Source organism: Hyperolius riggenbachi, chromosome 4 (genome assembly GCF_040937935.1).
Source record: "Hyperolius riggenbachi isolate aHypRig1 chromosome 4, aHypRig1.pri, whole genome shotgun sequence".
NCBI lineage: Eukaryota > Metazoa > Chordata > Amphibia > Anura > Hyperoliidae > Hyperolius > Hyperolius riggenbachi.
In genome coordinates this window covers 51,411,697-51,438,564 of record NC_090649.1, presented here as the reverse complement: position 1 = coordinate 51,438,564, position 26,868 = coordinate 51,411,697, and the positions used below count along the sequence as shown (strand labels likewise).

Here is a 26,868-nt window from a genome sequence, read left to right as displayed (position 1 = left end):
GCTAATGCAATGCTATGGGGAATATTTATAGAATCACATCGCTCCAGTGGGATCACACCCAGAGCATTACATTAGCAAGAGATTTTCAAATCACAAAGCGCTCAGAAAAGCGCTGGCTGGAGGGTCGCTGAAGGATGTCACAGGCACAGGATGGCTCCAGCGGGCTGCAAGAAGCCCCAAGTAAGTTAAACTGCTTTTATTTACTTAAAGGACCCCTGTCACGAAAATCTAATAAAATCTAGTAAAATGAGCCATAAATTACTTTTGCCCCATGTTGCTGTCACTTACAGTAAGTAGTAGAAATCTGACATTACCGACAGATTTTGGACTAGCCCATCTTCTCATAGGGGGGTTCTCAGGGTTTTCTTTATTTTTAAAAGCACTTAGTGAATGGCAGTTGCTCCGTCCAACTGCCAAATAAGTGTGCAGTGAGCAGGGAGGCTGGCCAGCATCAGTGTATGAATCTTTTTCAGGGAATGTCTTTATAAAGAATAAAGGCCATGCTGAAAATCCCCCATGAAGAGATGGGCTAACCCAAAACCTGTCGGTAATGTCAGATTTCTACTGCCTACTGTAAGTGACAGCAACATAGGAGAAAAGTCATTTATGGCTCATTTTACTCTGGAAGAAATGTACTTCTTGTTTGTATGTGTTATAAATTTTAAGATTTTCACAACAGTTCCTCTTTAAGTAATCCTTCAACCACTTCACCCCCAAGAGTTTTTACACTAACGGACCAGAGCAATTTTCACCCATAAGCGCTCCTTCCTTTCATTCGAAAATAACTTTTTCACTACTTATTACAGCAAAACGATCTCTACCTTGTTTTTTTCGCCACTAAATATGCTTTTTGGGGGTGGTATTTATTTTCAGTAATAACTTTTTTTTCTATGCATTTTAAGGGGAAAAACAAGGAAAAAAAATGAAAACATATACAATTTCTCCAATTCTATCCCCTATAGCAGTGATGGCTAACCTTGGCACTCCAGCTGTGACAAAACTACAAATCCCATCATGCCTCTGCCTCCCCTAGTTATGCTTAGAGCTGTCAGAGTGTTGCAATGTCTCATGGGACTTGTAGTTTAACGACAGCTGGAGTGCCAAGGTTAGCCATCACTGCCCTATAGTTTTAAAATAAACAATGCTAGCATACATAAAACCCACACATTTTCTCTGCCTATTTGTTCTGGTTATCACAAAATTTTAATTATGTACAAAGTATGGTGACAATATATTATTTGAAATTAAAGGTGTATTTTTTCTATGTTGTGGCTTTTGTTTTCTTATTGAACACTACCAATGATTACAAGCCCTTATTCGCAAATAAAACAGTAATACCCCCTAATGGCATACATATTTAAAATGCTGATTCCGTAAGGTAACTATTTATGTACTAGTAGACCCAGCTCGTTTAAAAACGGGCCTCTAGGTGTACGGCCACCACCGCCAGTGCGCATGCGCGCGCATGCTGCGCACGCAACCGCCGCGCATCTGACGCAGCCGCGCCCCCGCCCACCTCGCTCGCCCGCACCCACCCACCTCGCTCACCCGTCCAGCTCCCTGGTCCCAGCTGTCCGTTACTGCCCACATACGCAATAACAAAAATCCTGGGACACAGGGACAAAACTGCTGGACGCAGCGACACTTAGGCCCCGTTCACACTGCACGCGTTTCCAGTCGCGCTTTGGAAACGCGTGCAGGTGGCCGACACGCACGACATCAGACATTGCATAGAGTGCAATGTCTGATGTTCACACTGCATGCGTTCCGGACCTGTGCGGTCCGGGAACGCATGCTGCACGCATTTTTTGTAAAAACGCATGGCTGTCCCATTCACTTTTCAGTGATGGGATCAGCCACGCAACGCATACGAACGCGGATGGCGTGCGTTCGTACGCGTTGCGGTCCGCATGCGTTGCGGTCTGCGTTCTGCAGTCTGAACGGGGCCTTAGCTTTTATTAGGTAGGATTCTCTTTTCAATTCTGTCACTTGTGTTTTTTTATCACAAGTGTTTTATTTTGGTACTGACTATATGAAATGTATGGGTCTAAAATTTTATTAAAAAGGCCTACCACAATCAAAGTTCAGTCTCTCTCCCAGCTCCAGTCACCTCTGATTGCTGACTGGCAGTATCTGAGGTGATCGATGAGCTGGGAGGGAGATACACATACATATTTACAAACATTTTTAACACAGATCACTGTTACTGGAAAGTAACAGTGATCTGTGTCCATACTTGCACCTGATTGGTTCAGGGAACATGTTCCCTGACCCCAATCACAGCTACAGAGGTCTCTGCAGTTGCACAAGAGTGCGCGCGTTCGCGTGCATATGAACGCTTATGCGCGTAAAACTAATTTTAGTGCTGGACACTTTAAAACGTCCATTGGTCCATTAACAAGGACCAACTGGACGATTTAATACTATTGGTGGTCCTTAAAGGAGAATGTGAGGAATCGCGGAAGAGCCGCCGCCATGAGCCAGCGGCGGGCGGCTCTTTCCGCATCACACGGAGAGGCAGCCGCCTCTTCACATCATGAGGCGGCTGCCTCCGTGCAGCATGTTGTGCAACGCGGCGAAACCGCCGCGTTGGATGCGGCGGTTCGCGCACATGTCCCCGCTGCGGAGACACCGCAGAGCGGGGCTGCTGTGGCTGGGACTCGTAGTCCCACAGGGTTTAGAGTGACGCGCGCGCGCGCACTCAAACAAGGTTTATGACACCCGGGAGAGAGTCAGCTGATCAGGCAGGTCAGCTGACTCTAGCTCCGCTCCCCATTGGTCCAGCAATCAGGGAGGTGCTGGGGGACACGTATGAGTATATATACTGCCGGCTGTTCACTCATATCTCGTCTGGCGTTGCGATCACATACGTGGGAGCACCCAGATCCGTTAGTCAGATCCGTTAGTGTGCCGGGACCAGCTGGAGCTGTAATCCTACACTAAGCTAGATTCTGTTGATAGCTTAAAGTACTAGTTTGATTGTGATTATCTGTTATGACCTTTGCCTGCCTCGACTATCCTCCTGAACTCTGATCTTGAACCTCGTTATATCTGATACTCTGTTGCCGAACCCCGGCTCGTTCCTTGACTCTGCTTCTGCCTCCTGATTTTGTACCCCGATATATCTGATACCCCGTTGCTGAACCCTGCCTGTACTTTGACTCCACCTTTGCCTCATGATCTTGTACCTTGTCTGTCCGTGTGTGTACGACCTGGCTTGTCCGACCTCGAGAACCGACCTCGCAATTGGAGGCGGTTCCCCGTCCTGTTAGTGACACTCCCTCCTGAGTGTCACTTTCGGACTTTCCTTCCCTCTGTCAGTCTGACTCCTCCCGTCTTGGAGACTTCAGATCTGCGGAAGGAATCTGTGCAGTTCTCCTTGCTGCACTGAGGCTTGTCCTCTGTATTACTGTTGCACCAATCACTACACTCTACTCCGGTGAACAGAGGTTAGCTTGTATATTGGATTATCGGTGATACTGCAGATCACATATAATCTGGTATACGTCTGTATTTCCTGTGATACTGCAGATCACTGGTAATCAGACCTCTCCGTGCTTCACCGATCGTTACAGAACGCCAGACCAAAAGACAGATGGAACGCGCTGATCCTCTGACTGCGCTTGCCACTTCGGTGGACAGTATCCATCAAGCACTGGGCCAGCACAAAGCCTTAATTGATGCCTTATCAGGCTCAGTGCGAACCCTCCAGACGTCAGTTGATGCAGTGCGATCCCCTCCTAGTGACGACATACGTATGCCTGTACCTGACAAATTTTCCGGCCACAAATCTGACTTCCGGAATTTCAGGAGTAGAGTGTTGTCGTATTTCGAGTTGAGACCCCGATCCTCGGGGACTGAGACCCAACGGGTCATCTTTATTAAAACGTTGTTGACTGGGGACTCCCAGTCCTGGGCATATAATCTGCCTTCTACCGATACCGCTCTGACCTCGGTAGAGGAATTCTTTAAGGCCATGGCCATAATCTACGACGACCCTGACCTTGCTGCGTCCTCAGAGAGGAAGCTCAAACTTTTGCGGCAAGGCAGAGGTTCGGTCGAGGATTATGCGGCGGAGTTCCGTAGGTGGTCAGTCACCTCTAGATTTGATAACTTCGCACTAATGGATTATTTTTTGTCTGGGTTGACGGAGGAAGTCTCCGACTTAATGTTAACTGTACCCGAGCCCAAGACAGTTGACGAGGCCATATCATCGGCCATTCAAGTAGATCGCAGGCTACGCCATCAGAGGCAGGCTAGGGGCAGTCATCGTGTTAGGGTGACTTCGTACGCGGCACCGGTTGCTGCATCCTCTATAACAGCATCTCCGCCTGTCTCGCCCGTTTCGGCCTTGCCTCCACCAGAACCGATGCAAATTGGTCGATCAAAACTGACCCAGGTGGAGCGAAGGCGGAGGATGACGGAACAACTGTGCCTATACTGTGCTGAGGCAGGGCATAGGGTGCGAAACTGCCCCAACAGGGCGGGAAACGGGTCTGCCTAGGAGTAGTGGGGGGGTGACACCCTAGGCACACAAACCTCACCCCTTAAAGAAAGAAAATTACTTCTCCCTTGTACGGTCACATGGGATGATAAGTCTGTTGCCACTGAAGCCTTCATTGACTCCGGCTCAGCGGCTAACTTTATGAACTTTGAGTTTGCTCAGGAGTTGGGTCTACCACTCACTCCCGTGAGACCCCCCATTCAGGTCATGGCAGTCGACGATTCCCCTTTGCAGCGGAATTGTCCCCTGTCCCAGACTCCGCTTGTGAAGCTCACCATAGGGGTATTGCACGGGGAGCAGTTACAATTTTTTGTTTTACACATGTCCACCACCACTATTATCCTAGGCATGCCTTGGTTGCAGGTTCACTCCCCGCAGATAGACTGGGCCACAGGACAGTTGACAGCCTGGTCACCGCATTGTTTCCAGCAGTGTTTGGGGAGACTGACATTGGGTCTAACTAAGGTACGGGTGGAAGGGGTACCGGAACAATACGCTGATTATGCCGATGTGTTTTGTCCCAAGGCCGCGGATACGTTACCTCCGCATCGTCCTTTTGACTGTCCCATTGACCTTTGTTCCGGTTGTATGCCCCCTCGAGGCCATTTATATAATTTATCTGGTCCCGAGAAACTCGCCATGCAGGAATACATTCGTGAGAACTTGGCAAAAGGCTTCATTAGGCCGTCCCGGTCACCCGCTGGGGCAGGTTTCTTTTTTGTTAAAAAGAAAGATGGGGGTTTACGGCCTTGCATCGATTATCGTGGCCTCAATAAAATCACAGTGAAGAACCGCTACCCGTTACCACTTATAGACGATTTGTTCACACAGGTCACTGAGGCTAGGATATTTTCGAAACTGGACTTACGGGGGGCATACAACCTGGTGCGTATAAGGAAGGGCGATGAATGGAAGACGGCCTTCAATACCCCTGATGGGCACTACGAGTATAGGGTGATGCCCTTCGGGTTGTGTAATGCCCCGGCCGTCTTCCAGGAACTCATCAATGAGGTTTTTCGGGAGGTGTTGGGAAAGTTCGTTTTAGTCTATCTAGACGACATTCTCATTTTTTCTAACAACCTCCTGGAACACAGAACCCATGTCAGGATGGTATTAGACGAACTGAGGCAGAATCTTTTATACGCCAAACTCGAGAAATGTATTTTTGAGGTCACATCGGTTGCCTTTCTGGGATATATAATCTCCACCTCAGGTTTGTCTATGGACCCTGCCAAGGTCTCCGCGGTTCTGGAATGGCCGCAGCCGGTGGGGTTAAAATCATTGCAACGGTTCTTGGGGTTTGCAAACTATTATAGAAGGTTTATAAAGGGGTACTCCACAGTAGTCGCCCCTCTCACTAGCCTTACTAAAAAAGGGGCAGACTCCACTCATTGGCCTCCCGAGGCCGTACAGGCTTTTTCTAAGTTAAAAGGACTGTTCTGCTCAGCACCCATACTCAGACACGTGGACACTTCTTTTCCGTTTATTGTTGAGGTAGACGCCTCGGAGATCGGGGTGGGGGCTGTGCTGTCCCAGCGTTCTGGTCTCCAGGGTAGACTACACCCGTGTGCCTATTTTTCCCGAAGGTTCTCTCCGGCAGAGAGAAACTACGACATAGGCAACAGGGAGCTCCTAGCCATCAAATTGGCCTTCGAAGAGTGGCGTCATTGGCTAGAGGGAGCTGAGCACACTATCACAGTGTATACCGACCACAAAAACCTGGAATACATCGAGGGGGCTAAAAGGTTAAGCCCAAGGCAGGCTCGATGGTCCCTATTTTTCTCGAGATTTACATTTTTGATCACGTATACGCCAGGTAGTAAGAATACCAAGGCAGACGCACTTTCTAGGTGTTTTGAGCCGGAGACAGCACAGCCCTCTGTTCCCGAGACCATTGTCCCACGAAGTGTAGTGTTAGCCGCCACCGAGACTTGGGAGGACTGGAAAGAGACCTTGTGTCCTTTTCAGCAGGATATCCCGGAAGGGAAACCAGACGGGGTATTATTTGTTCCATTACCATTCCGTCTCCAGATCTTGGAGATGATCCACTCTCATAAGAACGCGGGACATCCTGGAGCGGCTAGAACGCAAGATCTCGTGGCCAGATGTGCATGGTGGCCGTCGCTAGCCGCTGACTGCAAAGAATTTGGCAGGGAATGGGCGGGGTGCGCGAAAAGCAAGCATGCCCTTCCGGCTGGCATCTGTAGGTACTTTGCAGCCTTTACCCACCCCGAGTGAACCATGGACCCACTTGTCCATGGATTTCGTGGGAGAGCTTCCAAGATCTGAAGGCATGTCAGTTATTTGGGTGGTGGTTGACCGTTTTAGTAAGATGGCCCACTTTGTGCCTCTGAAAGGACTCCCCTCAGCCCAGGAACTGGCCGATTTATTTATCATCCATGTCTTCAGACTGCATGGCATTCCAGAAGACATAGTATCCGATCGGGGAGTCCAGTTTGTTTCGAAATTTTGGAAGGCATTCTGCCACCAAATGGGCATGAAATTGTCATTTTCCTCGGGTTACCACCCACAGACAAATGGCCAGACGGAGAGGGTCAACCAATCGTTAGAGCAATTTCTGAGATGCTACGTTGCCGAGGCACAGAGTGATTGGGTTAAATACTTACCTTATGCAGAATTTGCCCATAATAACTTAAAAAGTTCGTCCTCAGGTTTCTGTCCATTTCAGATTGTGACAGGTAAGCTGCCTAAATTTTCCCCATTGCCAGTTGCGGCCACTCCGTTCCCAGCCTTGGAGGCGTGGCAAAGGTCGTTTAAGGACATGTGGTGGACCATCAAGAATAATCTTGTAAAAGCATTCCAGAGTCAGAAAGGTCAGGCTGACAAAAAACGCTCGTTAGAGTGGAGATTCCAACCAGGAGATTTGGTTTGGGTGTCAACCCGTCACTTGACCCTAAAACAACCCTCTGACAAACTTGGTCCCAGGTTCGTGGGTCCATTCTCAGTTACTAGGAAGATCAACGATGTCACATATACCGTTGATCTTCCCACCAGCATGCGCGGAGTAAGGTCTTTCCACGTATCACTTCTCAAACCCGCAGTCCAGGTGGGTCCCACTCCTCCTCCTCCTGTCTTAGTCGATGCCCAACCTGAGTATGAGGTGGAGAGGATCATAGATTCACGTACTGTGCAGAACTCGGTGCAGTATCTCGTACATTGGAAGGGGTACGGGATTGAGGAGAGGCAATGGGTACCTGGGAACCGCATGCATGCGGACGAATTAGTGAGGGAATTTCATGCGGTACATCCAGAAAAACCTGGAAGGAGCTGTCCGGAGTCCACTCCTCGGGGGGGGGGGGGGGGGAGGTACTGTGAGGAATCGCGGAAGAGCCGCCGCCATGAGCCAGCGGCGGGCGGCTCTTTCCGCATCACACGGAGAGGCAGCCGCCTCTTCACATCATGAGGCGGCTGCCTCCGTGCAGCATGTTGTGCAACGCGGCGAAACCGCCGCGTTGGACGCGGCGGTTCGCGCACATGTCCCCGCTGCGGAGACACCGCAGAGCGGGGCTGCTGTGGCTGGGACTCGTAGTCCCACAGGGTTTAGAGTGACGCGCGCGCGCGCACTCAAACAAGGTTTATGACACCCGGGAGAGAGTCAGCTGATCAGGCAGGTCAGCTGACTCTAGCTCCGCTCCCCATTGGTCCAGCAATCAGGGAGGTGCTGGGGGACACGTATGAGTATATATACTGCCGGCTGTTCACTCATATCTCGTCTGGCGTTGCGATCACATACGTGGGAGCACCCAGATCCGTAGTTAGATCCGTTAGTGTGCCGGGACCAGCTGGAGCTGTAATCCTACACTAAGCTAGATTCTGTTGATAGCTTAAAGTACTAGTTTGATTGTGATTATCTGTTATGACCTTTGCCTGCCTCGACTATCCTCCTGAACTCTGATCTTGAACCTCGTTATATCTGATACTCTGTTGCCGAACCCCGGCTCGTTCCTTGACTCTGCTTCTGCCTCCTGATTTTGTACCCCGATATATCTGATACCCCGTTGCTGAACCCTGCCTGTACTTTGACTCCGCCTTTGCCTCCTGATCTTGTACCTTGTCTGTCCGTGTGTGTACGACCTGGCTTGTCCGACCTCGAGAACCGACCTCGCGATTGGAGGCGGTTCCCCATCCTGTTAGTGACACTCCCTCCTGAGTGTCACTTTCGGACTTTCCTTCCCTCTGTCAGTCTGACTCCTCCCGTCTTGGAGACTTCAGATCTGCGGAAGGAATCTGTGCAGTTCTCCTTGCTGCACTGAGGCTTGTCCTCTGTATTACTGTTGCACCAATCACTACACTCTACTCCGGTGAACAGAGGTTAGCTTGTATATTGGATTATCGGTGATACTGCAGATCACATATAATCTGGTATACGTCTGTATTTCCTGTGATACTGCAGATCACTGGTAATCAGACCTCTCCGTGCTTCACCGATCGTTACAGGGAACTGAAGAGAGAGGTATATGGAGGCTGTTATGTTTATTTCCTTTTAATCAATACCAGTTGCCTGGCAGCCCTGCTGGTCTATTTCTCTGCAGTAGTATCTGATTAAAACCAGAAACAAGCATGCAGCTAGTCTTGTCAGATCAGACTTATAAGTCTGAACCACTGAAACACCTGATCTGCTGCATGCTTGTTCAGGGGCTATGGCTAATAGTATTAGAGGCAGAGGATCAGCAGGGCTGCCAGGCAATTGGTATTGTCTAAAAGGAAATAAACATGACAGCCTCCATATACCTCTCTCTTCAGTTCCCCTTTAAGTGCAATGTCACACAGGGACAACGGTACACAAAATAGCAATACAACAATAAACAAGGGTGCGCAGATTACAATGTAGGCATACAAATAGCAGACGAGTCACTTAGTCTGTAAAGGTGGTGGTGAAGAGCACACAGGAATAAGGGGCCCTGCCAAGTAGGCTAGAACTGCATACAAATGTGAGATAACCGTCTTTGAAAACCGAAAGATCAACAACCGATTGCCAGATATAAAAGTTTACGAAAAAACCTCCAAAGAGAGCGACAAAATGTAGTTACGGGCCCCTGCCCCCGATGCTTACAGTGATGGGGATGGTTGGGAAACGCTAGCGTATAACGTTAGATAGAATCTGGCCTATTACATATCAGATGGCCACATGAAAAGTAATACCGACCTTTCTCTGGAAATCTGAGTTTAGCGGGGAACACAAATTAATAAAAATATTGTTTGTTTTATTTCCCTTCTGCTGTTCCACTGATATCAGTGTGATGAGTATTCAGGGCCGCAGGCAGACAGGGCAGCCTCCACCTCTCCCCCACATTGTCAGGATTATTCCATCCATAGGCCTGCATGGAGCAAACATTTCTTCATTTCCTGGAAACAAAATCTGTGGTTCGCTTCACTTGTAAACATGGCCCAGTTTCACTTCTAGATACCATAGGCAAACGCAGGGGGGGGGGGGGGGGGGATTACAGCTGCCCGGAATCCCCCCTCAGACTAGGGCCGGTGCAGTGTTTGGGGACAGGCATAAGTTGAGACACCAGAATGTCTGCAGGCATCCTGCATCTCAAATCACCGCCCCCTTTCTTTCCCTGCTACAGTTGACTTTGGATGGAGCAGCAATGTGTACAGAGCATGGAGCAGCTCTGAGGAACTTTACAGAGCACAGAGCCAGGTATGAGCACAGCCCTCATTATTATCTGTATCCACTGCTCCTGATCGATCCCGTTGTCGGTCGGCCAGTTAGACAGAAAATTGCATTATGTGTGCCGATCATGATGTCCTTCCATACTATTATACTGTATTGTGCGTGACTGAGGGAGAATTTGTAGGAATCCCCCCCCCTTGAAAATCCTGAGTTTGCCCCTGAGATACCGTATGTTATATTGCAGACTATTGTCAAAAAAGGGCACGGCCTGAAGCAGGTCTCTCAATGCAACCCTCCGCTATGCAATAGAAGCCCGCTCTAGAAAATGAGGGGTTACTCCCAGATTGGTGATCGATCAAAATTTATAGTGACCCTGAAGCGAGATTTAAACAAAAAGTCAGATATTCATCGATTTAGAGGGAATCCCATCTGAATGCCACAGAGCAGGGGTGTCAAACTCAAATACAAAGTGGGCCAAAATTGTAAACTGGGACCAATCTTAACCACTTTACCCACCACTACAGTATATTTACTGTACGACCTCTATGACTTCATCTAAGCCACGAGTCAGTAGATATACGTCTTGTAGCAGAAGCAGTGCTGTGCAGGATTGGGCTTACTCCTGTGCACATTTCTGGCACTATCTGATGCAGCACTATTTGGTGAACGGGAATGTATGTTTCCTGAGCTAATGAGATTGATTTTTACCATTAAAATACTTTTATTTTCTCAGTTCATAGTAAAAAATACACTCTGTAGCATTATTTCAGAGTCAAATATCTTCACCATAAATTGTGACAGGAACATAATCTAAGTTTTGTGATAAGCGGTCAGAATAGCCAAACAAAATGTGTGTTTTTTATCTACAGGAGCACTTCATTTTTAAACTGGAATTGGTAAAAGTGAGAAATAATGTGTTTTTTTCTATTTTTTTTCCTTGTTTTCCCATTAAAATTCATAGAAAACAAAATTGTTCGAGGGAAAAAATGGCATACAATGAAAGCCTAGTTTGTTTCGAAAAAAACAATGTATATTTCATTTCTGTGTCATAAGTAGGGATAAAGTTATTTCTGATTCATTAAGGACATAGCTAAACTGTCAAAACTGCTCTGGTCCATAAGTGGGAAACAAGGTCTGGATGCGAAGTGGTTAATGTCTACTGGCCACCTTCCTCCCTTATACAGTTCCCTGGTGCCTAATGGCTTCCCTCCAACCCCTACAGTTCTCCGGTGTCTAGTGGTCCTCCTCCCTCCCCTATACAGTTCCCCGGTGTCTAGTGGTCCACCTCCCTCCCCTATACAGTTCCCTGGTGTCTACTGGCCCCACCCTCCCCTATACAGTCCCCCAGTGTTTAGTGCTTTCCCCGTACCTCCCCCATATGGCTTGCTTGACATGTATGCCATAGAGCCTTCCCATCCCCTCGTTTCACCAATGGACCCCTGTTGAGGTTATTTGACCTGCAGGTTGAATACCTCTTCGGGACTCCTTGGAAGGCAAGCAATCAAGCTGAGAATAGCTAGACTCAAAGTCTCTGATATGGTGTATACAATTCTAAATAATATTTGTATCAAGGTTCCCCCCCAATATGGAATGTGACCTGGTCCAGGCTTCTCACACAAGCAATTAGCAGTTGCTGATTTGCCTGTAGAGGTGTCAGGACTCAAGAGTTCCTGTGTAACGATTGTGGAATCGTCTCCGTGGTCAGCGCACCAGACGTGCGCTGACGCGGCGGATTTCCTCCACAAGCGTATTATTGAGGACACCCAGGCTAGGTGCTGTGCACCTGCAGAGGGAAATTCCTGTCGGCAGGTGGAGCTGTGGAGTGCAGAGGAACAGCTCCTCTGCCCTACCACACACGCCAGACAGGAATTGTACGAAGGGAAGAAACGCAATCGCAAGAGAAGCGATTGAGAGTGAGCACAGAGACAGATTGTGTGTGTGTGCATAAAATTAGTCGCCAACCCGCGACTGTGCACACACCACAGCAGATAAGAAGCAGGAACGCGATCGCGAGAGGTGCGATCGCCAGACGTGACACAAGGTTACAGCAAGGCGGAGCACGAGAGTAGCAAGGCACAGCAAATAATACAATAAGGAGACACGGAAAATAACAAACGCTAGCTAACCGCGAACACCGCACTCATTCGCAACAGTGCACGCGGTTATGCGCGGTCTCCACGTGATAAGCACAATAGAGACAAGCACGCCTAACTAACCATTAACAGACAAACATGAAACAGAGGACGCGAGCGCTTGCTTAACGGTTACCTCATCAAGCCTCCAGCAAGCGCAGCAGACAAGACAGACACACGAAAACAGGGACAAGCGACAGAAGGATCCCCAGCGCTAGCTAAAAGTGGCTAGCGCGATCCCAGAAGACAGAACAGAAGGATCCCCAGCGCTAGCGAAAAGTAGCTAGCGCGATCCCAGGAGACAGAGTAGCAGAACAGAAGGATCCCCAGCGCTAGCGAAAAGTAGCTAGTGCGATCCCAGAAGACAGAACAGAAGGATCCCCAGCGCTAGCGAAAAGTAGCTAGCGCGATCCCAGGAGACAGAGTAGCAGAACAGAAGGATCCCCAGCGCTAGCGAAAAGTAGCTAGCGTGATCCCAGGAGACAGAACAGAAGGATCCCCAGCGCTAGCGAAAAGTAGCTAGCGTGATCCCAGGAGACAGAACAGAAGGATCCCCAGCACTAGCGCTAGGGCGAGTGCGATCCAAACACACGGCAGACAGAACAGATGAGGTAGGCAGAAACAACCGCTGTTCCAACCTACACTCCAGACTCAATCAGAAGGATCCACAGCCGCTAACGCTAGGGCTTGTGCGATCCAAACACAAGACAGACGGAACAGGCAAAACAGATAATACAACCTGACTGGGCTAGAAGGGGAGCCCAAAGCAACCCCCAGGAATTAACTATACTAGATAGCAATGGCTGACACTCCAGCAGTGTCCATCAGGAACAGCCCATGGAAGGGAAATGTCCAGCAAAGCATTCTGGGAGCAGAATGCTTTTATAGTGCCAGTCATCAAAAGAAGGCAGGTAAGGGATTTGCATGACTAATATATGCAAATTCCTCAGCAACACAAGCTGCAGAACTGACAGAAGGTCTCTCTTAAAGAGACCTGCAGAATGCAGATGTGAACAGTGGTCAAAACGCTGCCTGTCTGCACAGGCAGCTGAGCAGATTCTCACATCCTGTTAGTGCATTGCAGAGCATGATGGGAGCTGAGTATCTGGAGAATAGAGTGTGATGCCTTATCAGCCAGAGGTCAGCATATCCATTTAGACATCAGTGTTGCGGCTGACAGTATGCTGCAGCCTGGGAAGCCCACCCCATTCCCAGCCAGAAGCAGATGCAGAGGCTGCCTGATGGCTGCAGGCACTATGGTGTCCTCTAGGTGGCATCATCTGAACGAGAAGGTAAACTGAGTATTAGGAGAGATGCATAACCAATCAGTATAATTACATGGCTGCTTTGTTACAACTGAAATGCAGTGTTGCATAGCATACTTGGCTTGTCTGGACTTGGGAATTGAATTAAGTAATTTCACAGATAGTCAATCTTCTATTAGAGTAAAGGAGAAATCTTCTATTAGTGTCTAATAGCTTCTTATCTGTAGTTAATACTAGGAGAGACTTGTAGGAGGGCACAGCAGTGTGCTCAGCTGCTCAAAGAGGTCACTGGAGCCTGGAGAGGAGAATGACTTCTCTCTTATGCTACTCTGCAATACAGGGGGCATCAAGCTGGGCTCCATGTCATCTACAGCAGACCCCTTGTCACTGAGACAGGCCTCTCTTCACTACAGGCCCCATAACAAGCCACTTTGGGCCTGATGTACTGAAGTACAGTAAAGTTGACATGCCATGGCTTACAGGGCCGGATTTACCTCACATGAGCCTATAGGCCAGGGGTGTCAAACTCAAATACAAAGGCTGCCAAAATTGTACACTGGGACCAAGTACCGGGCCAACCTCCATGTCTACTGGCCACCTTTCTCTCTTATAAAGTTCCCAGGTGTCTAGTGGTCCTCCCATCCCAATACAGTTCCCTGGTGTCTAGTGGCCCCCACCCTCACCTATACAGTGCCCTGGTGTCTAGTGGCACCCACCCTCCCCTATACAGTGCCCTAGTGTTCAGTGCTTTCCTCCTACTTCCCCATATGGCTTCCCTGGCGTTCTAGGGCTTCAACTCCAGTAAAGCTTTCCTGGTGGTCTAGAGTGGGCCAAACATAATGCAAAGTAGGGAAACCACTTGAGGGCCGAATTTAATGGCTCTGAGGGCCAGATTTGGCCCGCGGGCCGGAGTTTGACATGTAGGTTATAGGCACAGATGTCCTGGCACCCTAGACTTCACTCTCCATGAACCTACAAACCCCACCAAACCGGACCACAAGTGTGCTGGCTGTCCCAGCTGTCACTCCTCCCTTACTTCCCTTGCCCATCATAGGTAGCTACAGGTGTCCCTTAGTATTAGGTAGCTACAGGTGTCCCTTAGTATTAGGTAGCTACAGGGGTCCCTTAGTATTAGGTAGCTAGAGATGCCCCCAAGTATTAGGTAGCTAGAGGTGCCCCTGACTGAAGGGAGATCTCATCAGCGGAATGCAGAGAGCTGGGTGAGTAGCCTCTCATTTACACTGTCATTATAGGGTAGGAGGGGGAGAGCCGCCTTTCCACCATCAGGCACCTGTAGGCACGAGCCTACAGTGCCTTATGGTAAATCCGGCCCTGGTGGTGTAGCTTAGGAGGTATGGGCCTCAGTGAAAGTTTTACATTGGGGCCCCCCAAGCACTCTATACATAACAATTAATGTGGCGCACTAAAACCTGCCAACGGCAACTACAGTGTCAGAGATGCAAGATGGGGATGGGAAACTGTTTGTTAATGATTACTACTATACAAAGCATCTATAGAAGTGATTATTACCAGCGCAGGACAAATAGAGAGGAGCTAATACTGCAGTTGAGGGCCCATGGGCCCTGGTGCGGTTGAGACCTCTGCAGCCCCTATTGCTACACTACTGTTGCCATGCACAGGGAGTGAACAGCAACATAGCTCCCAGCTATCCCTTTTTTGGTGGGACAGTCCCTCTTAGGGAAGCCGATTCCCCTGTCACTCTTTCCCCCACATGTGTCCCTCTTTCAGGACTGATGTACAGATATGTGCAAATATATGTATTTTTATCTTGAAAAATGTTTTAAATTGACTAAACCTTATTTGCATCATGTAAATTAATATATTTCTTATTTTTAAATGTTTTCATTATGAAATAATACTGATGATGATGATAGATAGGACCAGCCAGGGCCAGTTCTAGACTTTTTGCTGCCTGAGGAAAACTTGTGAGGATGCATGATGGGGAGCCTGTAGCCTTAATTGTAAATCCAGCCCTGCTCACACCTGCAAACACAGACACTCTCCTGAAAACACACACACCTGCATAGCACAGGCATGTACACACACACACACACACACCTGCATACACAAATACAAGGGGAAACACACTGGCACTGCGCATAATGAACCAAACTTCACACACACACACAAAACCAGAAAAACATTAATTCACCAGCACGCACACACACCTGCACACACAGGCATACATCATACATAACTGAATAGTTATACACAGACACACAGAGACACACCTAGATACATAGCTCTGCACACAGACACACACACACAAACACACACACACATACATTCCTAAATACACAGTCACACAGACACACATCATACATAACTGAATACACACAGACACACACGCCTGCACACAGACACACACCTAGATACATAGCTCTCAGGGCCGGATTTATACTTTTTACCGCCCAAGGCCAATTATACCATCTGTATGGTTGTTATCTCCGTGTGCCCCAATGAGAATTCTACTTACATCATTGGATGTCACAGACAATAACTATTTCAGTAATACGTGTATAAGTTATGTTATATTTGCCTTAAGAACTTTTACGTTATGTTTGCCATCTCATTAATGATGGACCCATTGTGCCACCATGTGAGTTAGGCTGAAGTGTACCTGCAGGATAGAGCTTACAGGTCTTGCAGGGACGACACAAGTACACAGGACAGAGAGTTCAAAGGTTAAAGCTGACCTTGTAGATAAGGATGGCTGCATGGAACAGCTTTACTGTCCCTCACTGAGCCGCCCCTAAATTTCTGGTGCCCTAGGCCATGGCCTATGTGGCCTTGCCAGAAATCCGGCCCTGATAGCTCTGCACACACAGACACACACATCTTTACACACACAGACACATACACCTGCACGCACAGACATACATTCCTGAATACACAGTCACACACACCTGCACACAGAGACACACCTAGACACACAGCTGCACAGACACACACACCTGCACACACAGACACACAGAGACACACCTAGACACATAGCTCTGCACACACAGACACACACATCTTTACACACAGACACACACCTGCACACACAGACATACATTCCTGAATACACAGCCATACACACCTGCACACAGAGACACACCTAGACACATAGCTCTGCACACACAGACACACACACCTTTACAAACAGACACACACCTGCACACACAGACATACATTCCTGAATACACAGTCTCACACACACACACACACACACACACACACACACATAGACACACACCATACATCATTGAATACACACAGACACACACACAGACATACATTCCTGAATACACAGTCACACACACACACACACACACACACACACACACACACACACACACACACACACACACACACACACACACACACACACACACACACACACACACACACACACACATCATTGAATACACACACACACACACACACACATCATACATCATTGAATACACACAGACACACACACCTGCACACAGACACACACCTAGACACATAGCTCCACATACACAGACACATAGCTCCACATACACAGACACACACATCTTTACACATGGACACACACACACACCTGCACACACAGACATACATTCCTGAATACACAGTCACACACACACACGGCCGCAGACACTCGGGAATACCCAACATGGAACTCAGCGGACTGGGCATGCTGTGGGGGAATTCTCTCCAAATCTCATGGATAGGAAGGCATGGCTTAACCACTCGAGGACACACACACCTGCACACAGACACACACCTAGACACATAGCTCCACATACACAGACACACACATCTTTACACATGGACACACACACACACACCTGCACACACAGACATACATTCCTGAATACACAATCACACACACACAGACACACATCATACATAACTGAATACACACAGACACACACAGACCTGCACACAGACACACACCTAGATACATAGCTCTACAGACACACACATCTTTACACACACACACACAGACACACCTGCACACACAGACATACATTCCTGAATGCAGTCACAAACACACAGACACACATCATACATAACTGAATACACACAGACACACACCTAGATACATAGCTCTACAGACACACACATCTTTACACACACACAGAGACACACCTGCACACACAGACATACATTCCTGAATACACAGTCACACACACCTGCACACACAGACACACCTAGACACACAGCTGCACAGACACACACACCTGCACACACAGACACAGCTAGACACATAGCTCTGCACACACAGACACACACACAGACATACATTCCTGAATACACAGTCACACACACCTGCACACAGAGAGACACCTAGACACACAGCTGCACAGACACACACACCTGCACACACAGACACACAGAGACAGACACACCTAGACACATAGCTCTGCACAGAGCCGCAGACACATGTGAATGGGCAGAATTTATGGCTGCGTTGCTCTGATGACTGCCGCTGAGCAATGTCTGATAGCTGAGTCAGTGTGTTACACCTCCCTGTACAGATCTCACAATGCAGGATTACTGCGCTTACCTACAGCACAGAACGGCCCCTTTCATGTCTGCCGGGACATCAGTATGTTTTATTGATCCTCGGCAGAAGGAAGCGGGTCTGGATACTTGCCACGGAATTACTATGCCTTAGCTTCCTCTATAATTAGCCTTATAATGGGCTTTACAAGTCAAGCAGGTGCAGGATACCTCCGCAGGCTGCCGGCCGCAGACACTCGGGAATACCCAACATGGAACCCAGCGGACTGGGCATGCTGTGGGGGAATTCTCTTCAAATCTCATGGATAGGAAGGCACGGCTTAACCACTTGAGGACCGCGTTGTTAAACCCCCCTAAAGACCAGGCCATTTTTCCTTAACTAGGCCACTGCAGCTTTAAAGGAAAACTTAAGCCCAACCAAAAAAATGACATTTACTCACCCGGGGCATCCCTCAGCCCCCTGAAGCTGTATGGTGCCCTCGCAGCCCCGCTCTGATCATCCTGTCCCCGCCGGCGGCTACTTCCGGGTTCGGCGACATTTAATATTTTTTATTAAATGTTCTTTTTTTTTATTAATTTTTGTTTCCCCCCCTCCCTCCATCCCAGAGTGAGTCTATCACAGCGAATCGCTCCTGTGTCCCCCAGGGGGACAGCCGTGCGACATGGCTGCCCTCAGTACACCCCGCCTTAGATCGCAGCGCTGTACAGCCTAATTAGATGGCAGTTTTGCCGTCTGACAGTCTCCGAGCGGCGATTGCTGCTGGGAGACTGAAGGCGAAGATGGGCGTGCATTGGCTCGCGCGATCTCCTGCTAGCCCCATAGAAGGCTGTTCACGACAATCAGCGTGGTGCGGTCCTGGGGCTGCAGCCGCGTTTACGCCAATTGGCGTGGAGCGGTCGGCTAGAGGTTAAAGGGGAACTGAAGAGAGAGGTATATGGAGGCTGCCATGTTTATTCCCTTTTAAGCAATACCAGTTGCCTGGCAGTCCTGCTGATCCTCTGCCTCTAATACTATTAGCCATAGCTCCTGAACAAGCATGCAGCTGATCAGGTGTTTCAGATCTAACAAGACTAGCTGCATGCTTGTTTCTGGTGTTATTCAGATACTACTGCAGAGAAATGGACCAGTAGGGCTGCCAGGCAACTGGTATTGATTAAATGGAAATAAATATGGCAGCCTCCGTATACCTCTTACTTCAGTTCCCCTTTAAAGAGGAACTTTAACCAAGTATTGAACTTCATACCAATCAGTAGCTGATACCCCTTTTCCTGCGAGAAATCTTTACCTTTACTGGAATAGATCATCAGAGGGCTCTGTATGGCTGATATGGTGGTGAAACCCCTCCCACAGTGTGATGTCATGACCATAGTCCTGACAGTTTGCTGTTTGTGAACCTTATTGCATTGTGGGAAATAACGTCTTTTTCCAACTGTCAAGCAAGCACTATGTCCCTCTGTGCATAGAACTCTCAGTAACGAACATTCCGTACAGATCACGTGGCGGAACTAAAGCTGTCACCACCAGTGATACATTTCAAAATGTAAATTCAGAAGAGGAAAGATTTTACAATGGGCAAACACTGACTAAATAATCTATAAATGAATATCGTAAAAAATAAACAGGCACAGATCCCAAATACGAAAATCCCAGATGACACATGACCACATTCTTGGGAGTTGCCAAAGTTTTTGTGGCCCCAAGGGGCAAATGATTTGTGGCCCTTCCCCAGTCAAATGCCCCGTCTCCCATAATATTAGGTAACCAATAGAGATGTCGCGAACCTCCGATTTTCGGTTCGCGAACCCTGTTTGTGAACTTCCGCGGAAGGTTTGGTTTGCGTAAAAGTTTGCGAACCGCAATAGACTTCAATGGGGATGCGAACTTTGAAAACTAGAAACACTTATGCTGGCCACAAAAGTGATGGAAAAGATGTTTCAAGGGGTCTAACACCTGGAGGGGGGCATGGATGAGTGGGATAGACACCAAAAGCCCCGGGGAAAAATCTGGATTTGACGCAAAGCAGCGTTTTAAGGTCAGAAATCACATTGCATGCTAAATTGCAGGGCTAAAGTGCTTTCAAACATCTTGCATGTGCATACATCATTCAGGGAGTGTAATTAGAGTACTGCTTCACACTGACACACCAAACTCACTGTGTAACGCACCGCAAACAGCTATTTGCGTGGTGACGGCCGTGCTGGACTGGTGCGCAACATGGCCAGAGTGCAGGCCGTGGCGGTTTTCCAGCCCATATGGTCGTCCCAGTATAGATAGGTAGGCATAGGTAGGTGTCCCAGTATAGGTAGGTAGGCATAGGTAGGTGCCTCAGTAGTTAGCTAGGCATAGGTAGGAGACCCAGAATAGGTAGGCAGGCATAGGTAGGTGCCTCAGTAGTTAGCTAGGCATAGGTAAGAGACCCAGTATAGGTAGGTAGGCATAGGTAGGTCCCCTAGTATAGGTAGGTAGGTAGGTGTCCCCGTATAGGTAAGTTGGTGCCCCAGTAGTTAGGTAGGCATAGGTAGGTGTCCCAGTATAGATAGTTAGGCAGGGCCTGGCTGGCACAGTAATAACAATTACCAAGGTCCAGCTGCAACAGATAGGGCTGTATAATGTCAGTGTCAGTGAGCAACACAAAAAAAAAAAAAAAAACCATCAGGAAAACATTAGAGCTCTCAAAAGAGCTGTTGAGGGGTGCTATTTTAGCAATAACAATCAGCCAGGAGGAAGCTAACAAGCCAAGAGCCTAACTAATCTTTCCCTAGGAGAAAAAATCTGCAGCAGCGCTCCCTAGTCTGTCTATTTGCAGGCACACGAGTGAGTGTAATGGCCGCCGGAGCCTGCCTTATATAAGGGGGGGTGGGGCTCCAGGGCTGAGTGTAGCCGGATTGGCTGCAATGTGCCTGCTGACTGTTATGTAGAGGGTCAAAGTTGACCCTCCATGTGCATTATGGGGCGAACCGAACTTCCGCAAAAGTTCGCCTTTGCAGGTGAACGCGAACCACCCAAAGTTCGCCTGGAACCGTTCGCAGGTGAACCGTTCAGGACATCTCTAGTAACCAATGGTGCACACCTTCCCTCCAATATAGGTAGCCACCAGTGGGGTAACTGAGGAGCTTGGGGTCCTGGTGCAAGTTTTACACGGGTCCCCCAAAGTATTCTGACATGAAGCACCAAAACTTAACAAGGATAGTTTCAGAGAGGTGTAATCTGAATAAGGCCTCGTTCACATCATTTAGCGGAGTTGGCCGAGCGTTTGGAACACCACGCCTACGATCGCACGCCATCTGCGCTATTACGCGTCAGTTCATTTGCTGACGGTTGGCAACACTGGCTTTCATTATGGGGTACATGCTGTAATAATGCTCTAGGCTAGAAAACGTATCAATATTGAAAATCCCTTCTTCAGTTCACAAGAGGTGAGGGAATTACCCAGACACTTATATGCCCGGATAATCCAGTTACTCCAACTTCATAATGCAGCCTGGTTATCCATATGTTAGTTGTTGAAAGCAAACCTGTATTGAGGAAACTTGCTTCAGGTCAGATACTCACCTATATAAAGGGAAGGTTCTTGATCCCATAGAGCCTCTCCACTCCTCGGTCAGTCCAGTCATTCTACAGCTGTCCCCCATTGAAGTTCTGTGACTGACTGTGTCTCTGGGACTCATCAGGCAGCCCTCAGACATACTCGCCTCCTCAAGTGCTTCCGAAGATGGGGCATCTGTACTGCGCACGCAGGAGCCCCCCTGTGAATGCCCTCCTCCCCTGCTCAGTAACATACTGTTAACTGTTTCCAGGCTCCAGCAGCATACAATGAACAGGATAGGTCTGTAAAACAAATTCTCCATGTCAACCGGAGTCTATGTAGGCGTTAAGTAAACCAAGGGTCTTATCTATTTGCCATAAATACCTCACAATCCTTCCAAGATCCCTGGTAATTAATGTATCTTAAAGAGACACTGAAGCGAAAAAAAAAATGATGATATTATGATTTGTATGTGTAGTACAGCTAAGAAATAAAACATTAATATCAGATACATCAGTCTAATTGTTTCCAGTACAGGAAGAGTTGAGAAACTCCAGTTGTTATCTCTATGCAAAAAAGCTATTAAACTCTCCGACTAACTTAGGGCTGGTTCAGACGGACGTTTGCAGAGCGTTTACAGCCAGCGTTCAGGGCTTGGTGTTAAACGCTCCCATTCAAGTGAATGGGAGCGTTTGTACCAAGCTTTCAAGCGCGTTTACACAAACGCGGCGTTTGGGTCCCGATTTTCCCTGGCGTTCAAGGAGCCCCTGGAAGCTACATGTAGCTTCCAGGGGAGGTTAACCGCGACGGCTAATGTCCCCCTAGGGGAAGAAAAAACGCGACCGCATCCAAACGCACACGAACGCTGCTGAACGCGACGCCAGCAAACGCAACGCCTCCAAACGTCCGTCTGAACCAGCACTAAGTCCTGGAGAGGGCTGTTATCTGACTTTTATTATCTCAACTGTAATTGAACTGTTTACTTTTCCTCTGCTAGAGGAGAGTTCACTACTTCACAGACTGCTCTGAAAGACTCATTTTATATGCTGAGTGTTGTGTAATCTGCACATATTATAGAATGATGCAATGTTAGAAAAAACACTATATACCTGAAAATAAAAATATGAGAATATTTTCTTTGCTGCTAATCTTCTAGTAATTATTCATAGTACACAACCAATTCATTATATCATATATTTTTTTTCGCTTCAGTGTCTCTTTAAAGAGACTCTGAAGCGAGAATAAATCTCGCTTCAGAGCTCACAGTCAGCAGGGGCACGTGTGCCCCTGCTAAACCGCCGCAATAGCGCCGCTAAACGGGAGTCCCTTCACCCCCAAACCCCCCACTGCGACACTTGGTCGCAGACTTGGTCGCTCCTGGAGGCAGGGCTAACAGCTGCAGCCCTGCCTCCAGTCGCGTCTATCAGCGGCGCATCGCCGCCTCTCCCCCGCCCCTCTCAATGAAGGAAGACTGAGAGAGGCGGGGGAGAGGCGGAGATACGCACTGACAGACGCGCGTGGGGCAGGGCTGCGGCGGTTAGCCCTGCCCCAACCAGGAAGCGCTCCCCCGCATTACGGAGGGGATTTGGGGGATCAGGGACCCCCGTTAAGCCGCGGGATAGCGGCGGTTTAGCAGGGGCACACGTGCCCCTGCTATCTATGAGGTCGGAAGCGAGATTTATTCTCGCTTCAGACTCTCTTTAAATGACACTTATATTTGCACAAAAAAAAATCTCTCTACCTTCTTTTGATTGTATGTTCTATTATTGTCAGTCAACAGGAATACAGTCTGAAGAAAGCAAAGAAGAATACCGTTTTTTTCTTTTTAATTAGTCAATAAATGGTATTATCCTGATTAAAAACTTCCTATCTGTAAAATACAAGCTCCAGTCTGCAGCAATGTTTAGCTACTAAGATAATTAATTACACATTCTGTGTTTCTCTCTGCTTCTTCCCCCTCCCCTGGAATGATTTGTCTGTGATCTGTCCACACAGGAGCAGCTTGCTACCAAGTAAGGATTAAAGCCAACTAGCCAACTAAATCTGTTGGTAGGGTTTCTTTAGTAATAGCACCATCATTTGGGCAATCTGCTCTGCTCAAAAGCCTCTGAGCTCCGTTTGTGATGTTTACATTTAGTTCCTATCATTACTAAACTAGTTAACATTCATTTTATCACCTGAGTTAGTCAAAAAATATCTAAAACTCACCATACAAACATCAGTATTGTTCACCCAAATGGACCCCACCAGCCAAACATTGTGTCCCCATTATGCCCCCCCCCCCCCCCCCCCCATGGTGAAGGAGAGAATAATAACAGCAACAGTTATGCCAAAGCTAACAGTGATATCACTGACTCATAGAGCATCTCCTTTTTAGTGAATTTATGACAATGGCTCTTCAGTATTAGTGAATATGTAGTGAAGCAACTTGCTCACAAAGAGCTAAAGAGACCCTGTAACAACATATAGTAGAATGCAGTAAATTATTCAGGCTACCCACTGTTACAGTAATTTTCCTGGTTTCTGCCTCAATAACACTTCCTATAGCTATATATTGCTGTATATTGTTATGTAGCCCCTCCCTCCCACTGAGGCTGTTTATCATACCCCCATAGCATTCTGGGAAAACAGATCTTTTCTACTTATTTTAGAACTTATTTTAGTAAATGAATATTCCACAGAGATCACCTGCCATTATTAAAAGATGTTGCCACCTGTAATACATTTCAGAATCGGGGTGAGAAAGGATTTTACACTGGGCAAACACTGACTAAATAAAATATAAATTAATATTGAAAAAAAAATATATACACCATTTTATTCATTATGGTATTTTGACTACAGTTCCTCTTTAGAAGCGATCTTAGTGTACATATAGCCCACATTATCACCCTGACAATACGACAACAAACCTAGAAATCAGGTGCACACAAGCAGGGCCAGTGCTAGACTTTGCCTGAGGCAAACTTGTGAAGATATCCCCCCCCCCCCCCACCACCACCCACCCCCTGATTTGGAATGATCGCACAGCACCCGACCATTTACTCTGCTTCATTTAATGTTCTCACATGACATGCTGCAGCTCAACACAATAACACACTGGCTGGCTGTGAGTCTGTGACAAACACACTGCTCACCCTCAGCCACTCCATTCCACCTCAGTCAGGACAGCAGTGCCACCTCCTCCCTTCTGGGTAACAGTGACCAGCTAAGAAAGCAAAATGCAATGATGAGAAGGCAATTAAAGGGCAACTGAAGCGAGAGGGATATGGAGGCTGACATATTTATTACCTTTTAAACAATACCAGTTGCCTGGCAGCCCTGATGATCTCTTTGGCTGCAGTAGTGTCTGAATCACACCAGAAACAAGCATGCAGCCAATCTTGTCAGCAGGGGCGCGTCTGGGCAATATAGTGCCTATGGCAAACACTGAAATTGTGCCCCATATACATTTAGCAGAGGTGCCCCCCAGTATATGTAGTGAGAATTAGCCCCCAGTATTGTAATTAGATGAGTGCCCCCCCTATATAAGTAGCCCCCCAGTATAGGTTGCTAGAGTTAGCCCCCCAAGTATAAGTATAAGTAACGAGTGGCATCCCTCAGTATAGTGGTGGAACAAATGGGAGGCAGAGGCAGACATGGTGCTGTGGTGCTGTGGTGCCCACAGCAAGAAAAAACAGATCCCAAGCTCACACTGCTGCATATATTTACCAGGGAGTCAACCAGTTCACACCTGGATCCCGTCAAGGTGCACGAATGAACTGTAGAAAGAAAAGGATGACTGGGTCTCCACCTGGATTTAAGCCTCAAAGGCTGCGTTTATTGTATCATAGTTAAAAACCACACATGACATGGTGCTGTGGTGCCCATGGAATGAGCCCCCCCTGCACCACTCTACATACGCCTATGCTTGTCAGATCTGACAATAATGTCAGAATCACCTGATCTGCAAGCTTGTTCAGGGCCTATGGCTAAAAGTATTAGAGGCAGAGGATCAGCAGGACAGCCAGGCAACTAGTATTGCTTAAAAATAAATAAATATGGCAGCCTCCATATCCCTTTCACTTCAGTTATCCTTTAAGTCATAGCAAGCAGCCAGCACCTCTTAAAGAACTGACTACAGTGAACTGAAATCTGATTGGCTGCTGGAGGAGACGGCTCTGTTACATCACAGTTGCCGCCTTTCCTGCAGAATGTGTCTCAGTATGATCTCTGTATCAGTAATCAGGTCACTGTGACAATGCCTGGCCTCAGCATCAGCAGCAGGTGTATTGAGGTCACACAGGCACAGACAGCACCTACCTGAGGGTTCATAGAGAGGCAGTGCCGGCTTCCTGCAGTCTTATGGGGCTGCTGTGCTGTGGTGTCTGGCTGTCCTCTCCTCCCAGCCCGCAGGTCATTGTGTGCACTGGGGCTGCCTGTGTCTTGTCTGCACTCACTCCAAGCTCTGCCTCCCCATTTTCTGTTCCTTTATTTTTTTGTCTTTTTTTTTTGGTCAGATGAGTTTTTTTTGTTGCGTCAGGACAGTTGCCAGGAGACGGCAGAGCTATTCCAGCACAGCCTCTCGCCTCTTTTCATTCAGGAGCTGAGGACACATCGCGTTCACCTTCCTGCCGAGGCAGCGCTGCGTGTGGGTCCTACAGCCTGCCATGTTCACTCACCTATGCCGACTGTGTGTGGACGAGGGCCTCATTCAAGGGATGGGGGATGGCACCCACCCCCGCCCATCAGAACTGCTTTGTGTTTTAAATATTTTTATTGAATTATAAAAAAAGGTGTACAACATTCAAAAAACAACAGTTGAAGTCATATTTAATAACAATATAGATTTCCCAAGCAAAGGATTAGAAACAGAGGTGGCCACTAACGGTCCAATTTCTAGCGAAAAAATTGTTTGAGCGATCAGATAATTCTGATTGAAAATGAAATATCGTAATATATTGTTTACTACACCATCAACGAACCAATCTTTGCTTCTTATCTGTCACAACCAACAAGAAAAATCCAAGAACATCCAATTACACCCATATTTACACCCATTCCAATCATCTGATCATAATTATCTGATCGCTCGAACAATTTTTGGCTAGAAATTGGACTGTTAGTGGCCATCTTTAAAGCGGTATCGTCACCATAAAAATAAAATTTCAACAGCAACTGGTCTGAGTGTATTAAGTGGTAAAGATGCTAATCCTGCATTCAAAACTTTTTCTGCTGTTATGATTTGGAGTTATCACATACTTAAGGAGCACTGGCCCTTTAGTAGTCGTTGCCAAAGAAT

The 26,868-nt window shown here is 47.7% G+C and overlaps 1 protein-coding gene across 1 annotated transcript in view; it reads right to left on the bottom strand.

The window, feature by feature from the left end:
• The window catches only part of FAM167A (family with sequence similarity 167 member A), a 135,654-nt gene extending 109,519 nt beyond the window's left edge, over nucleotides 1–26,135 (bottom strand). Inside the window, exon 1 of the mRNA XM_068279008.1 lies at nucleotides 25,890–26,135. The gene's annotated coding sequence lies outside the window, so the exon portion shown is untranslated. The remainder of the gene's footprint in view (nucleotides 1–25,889) is intronic.
• Between the last annotated feature and the right edge of the window lie 733 nt (nucleotides 26,136–26,868).